This window comes from Lactuca virosa, chromosome 3 (assembly GCF_052849685.1).
Source record: "Lactuca virosa cultivar CGN04683 chromosome 3, Lactuca_virosa_CGN04683_v6, whole genome shotgun sequence".
In the NCBI taxonomy this organism is placed as follows: Eukaryota; Viridiplantae; Streptophyta; class Magnoliopsida; order Asterales; family Asteraceae; genus Lactuca; species Lactuca virosa.
The window spans coordinates 92,586,118-92,590,486 of NC_136428.1; positions in this window are offsets into that span (position 1 = coordinate 92,586,118).

Genomic DNA, 4,369 nt, shown 5'->3' on the forward strand with positions numbered 1-4,369 from the left:
ATCCCCGGGCCTGTGCCCTATTTAAAGGCCTTTATGGCCTCCATTTGCGGCCAATGCACCCCTGAGAAACCCTAGAGAGAGCAGTGAGAGAGTTGAGAGCAAGAAGAGGCTAATACATCACTTTTGGTGTAGTTTTGCTGAAAGGAAGAAGGAAACACCCATCTAGAGCGTGAAGGGAGCTTGGATCTGGGCTAATCATCTTGAGAGTTCATCTCTGGAGGTATAATCCCTTCTATTTCGTGTTGATATGATAGATTTCATGATTTTAGGGTTTTTACCTCCATTTTATGTAAGATCTAGTGAGTATGAGGCCCCCTTTGTGTTAATAGCATCAGATCTGGACCATGAGAGGTCCATAGAGTCACTATCCCTCAGCTTTATGCAAGCAAATAAAAGATTGGGGACTAGGTTGCCATTTTTAGAGTTATTTCTCCATTTATGACTTGTTGTGGGTTGCATGCACGTAAAGGTTGCACCTTTACGTGACATTTGAACATTTGAAGGGTAGATCTGATAGTTAGGGAAGCAGATCTGACCTTAGGAGGTCATTTGAGGATGAACATGGAGGCAACTCGCCGAGTCCATAAGTGGACTCGACGAGTCGAGTCGGGCTTGCCCCGCGATTCGTGACAGGTGTAACCCGTCGAGTGGAAGGATGACTCGACGAGCCAAGAGAGGCTGAAAGGATTCAGAGGACCCGCATGGACTCGCCGAGTCGCCCTTGTGCACTCGACGAGTCGGGTCAAAGTTGACCGTTGACTTTCGTTGACTTTAAAGTTCTGGTCAAGACTGATTCAGGAGAGTTCAGGGAAGGGTAGAATGGCCTTCTACCCAATCTGTAGAGATGAGATCATGAGTGAATATTGATCGGGGATGTTATCTGAATAATAGGAGGAGGCTAAGTCGGGACGTTGAGCACGAGAGTTTATCCGATTTCATTGAGGTGAATCTTCTCACTATACATTACCTAGAGTGGTATTTATGTGTAGACCAGAGGGTCTTGTATGTTATGTGTATATATATGAGCTGTGTGAATTGTGTTGTATGTATGCTATGTGTTGAACAGACCGGGCCGGAGGGCCCAACAATATAGACCGGACCGAAGGGTCCAACGACACAGACTGGACCGAAGGGTCCGACGAGCTATGACCGGACCAGAGGGTCCAACGAGCTACGGGACCGGAGGGTCCCGCCGAGACACATCGAACGGAGGGTCGTATTGTAGCCTCGAGTGGCGTATGTGTTGCATGTGGTATTTTGGGGAACTCACTAAGAATTTATGCTTACAGTTGTTGTGTTATGTGTTTCAGGTACTAGCGAGGATCGTGGGAAGGCGCCGACATGATCCGTACACACTGAGAGGATTTATGTATTTGAGGATCTTGGTTTTTAAAATGAAAAATTGTTTTGGAAATTTACTTCGTTACAAATATTAGGGCTTCCCAAGCCTAAAACTCCTCTATCTCACGCTCTGATCAGAGAGTACTTCGTCGCAACATTCTCTTGCTGACTAGTGGGCACTACGGCTCCCCGTAGTATCACAACAACCTCTCACTGAATAGTGAGTACTACGGCTCCCCGCAGCATCACAACAACCTCTCACTGAATAGTGAGTACTACGGCTCCCCGCAGCATCACCACAACCTTTCACTGAATAGTGAGTACTACGGCTCCCCGTAGCATCACCACAACCTATCACTGAATAGTGAGTACTACGGCTCCCCGTAGCATCACCACAACGTCTCACTGAATAGTGAGTACTACGGCTCCTCGTAGCATCACCACAACCTCCCACTGAATAGTGAGTACTATGGCTCCTCGTAGCATCACCACAACCTCTCACTGAATAGTGAGTACTACGGCTCCCCGTAGCATCACCACAACCTCTCACTGAATCATTGAAGCTGCAGCTCCCCGCAGTCTTACCGCACTTACTCTTACCACTTCACAATCTCATCCTCAGGTTGACACCACACTGCGATCATTAACTCATGCTCTGCGGCCCAGCATAGATAGGTACACACACACCCCTCCAGGCTAAGCATCACTACTTCGGACGACCACCTTCGTGACAAAACCTCTTTTTCTCGCTGCAATTCACATTCTCAAATAAATCCATTGATGTCAATTAGCTGAAGGGCCCCCACCGGAACCATAGACACTCGGTACACCACTCGTCATCTCCAACTCAAAACTCAAAATAATCCGACATTTAGGACATTAAACTCGGATACCCCGGAATACCATCGCAACGCCTCGCAGTGTCTTGACTCTACCACTGATCTCATACTCATGGCATCATATTCAGATACCGCATTGCTTCCTCGGAATCTCGCAACCGGTCTTTCTCTCGTGCCACTTGTATCCCCGGAATACTCCTTCTCCCAAATTAAAACACGGGGGAATTGCCAACGACTCCGAACACGAAGATGACAATCCGAAACTTCCTCCTCTATTGCTCAAAACTCATGCAAGAATACTCATAACGACCCTGAAGTTGGTTGCCTAATCAACTTCTTCCCTTCCCATACTACATATAATAGCCCATACTCTGAACCAGAATTCCTCAACCGCCGAACTAACCTCACAAGCCAACCACCTCGAATTCACCATTTTAACCATGAAGGATTCCTAACCACCACAAGATCTCCGACCAACGGCCACTTGCTGTGGAGACACTCATCCTTTTTCAAACACGTACCACATGCACTATCTCACTCTGCACCTCTCCTTGACCACCAATAACCCTGGTTTCAGGAATCCGCACCGCATGCCATCTCTATCCAGTTCCCTAACCGCTCTCGAACAAATATCTGATCTCCTCAAAAGTACCCGGTTCGCCCCCACTCAGGGTTCGAACCATCACCAATTGGTTCGCCAACAATCTAACTTACAGACTGTTTTTACCAATAACATCGCACCTACTCTTGGAAGGTGATACGCAATGCTCGATGATCTCCCCGATGGAGGTCAAGCAATTCCAAATACCCCGAATCTCCGATGAAATCCTCAGAAACTTCTCATCATGACTACCTCTAGTCATTCATAATCTCGTACCATCCTACTACCGGACATCTCAACTGTCCAGCCATAACCCTGACTCTCAGTCTGAAAATAACGAACTAACATATTCCTCATCCTCGACTCTTCAACCAACGTTCCATCATGTGGGTTGTAATAAGAGTGGAGTCCTCATTACCACACTCGATACTCATCATAGACAAAAAGAGCCACCGCCCCAATATCCTCTTCTTGCTCGTCTGCCGCTGCAGCTAATACATGCCCTACTATGCTCAAATAGGGTGTATCCTTATGCTTAACCATCTCAGTCCCCGCTGACAACCTGCTCATGCTCTAACATTACCTCTCGGCAGACATACTGCCCAAATACTCTGATGAAAGATCGTAACCAAAGCTAACCCACAGGGCTCACCCCCAACCTTGGAAACCGAAAATCTCAATACCTCTCCTGTTTCCCACAGGAACAGAAATAGTACCGCTCAGGTCACAGAAAATGACATTCCCTCCATCGGCCGGTCACTCAGCCCAAACCGTATTCTCCCATAACGCACCATCCCTACTCATCCCTGAGTCTTGCGACTCCCACTAGCATCTCACCAGCAATCCCTCGGAGCTAACTCGATTTCCCTTTTAAGGGATGCTCCACTAAAACTCGATCATCATGGCCCTCTGGCCCTATATTTTTTTCACATCTGATCTCAGTCTAGACAATCACAACGGAATAACTGGTAGAACCAGTAACACTAACCGCCAAGGGTCATGGTACTCGAACCATGTGGCCACCTCTCGATTAGCTATGAATCATGGTACCCGAACCATGTTATCTCTTCTCAATCCGCTACGAATCATGGTACTCGAACCATGACATCACCTCTCGATCTGCTACAAATCATGGTACTCGAACCATGAAATCACCTCCTGATCTGCTACAAATCATGGTACTCGAACCATGAAATCACCTCTCGATATGCTACAAATCATGGTACTCGAACCATGACATCACCTCTCGATCTGCTACAAACCATGGTACTCGAACCATGAAATCACCTCTCAATCCGCTACAAATCATGATACTCGAACCATGAAATCACCTCTCGATATGCTACTTAGATCCTCCGGAATGTTCCCTGTATCGAGTATGGGTCCTCTGCTTTCAGTAGTACGGGCCCATACTACCTGCCACATCTACCCATACTTTCTGCACGGACCATCCCCGAGTTCCTAAGTAGTTGCTCAGCCTTCTCGATCACCAATCCTGTCACGTGTGTTCGCTCCTCTGCGAAATGCTCTACCCTGTCAGCGTACTCATCTGACTAGGGTCACCCTTTCCTAGGCTCTTCCTAGGTTC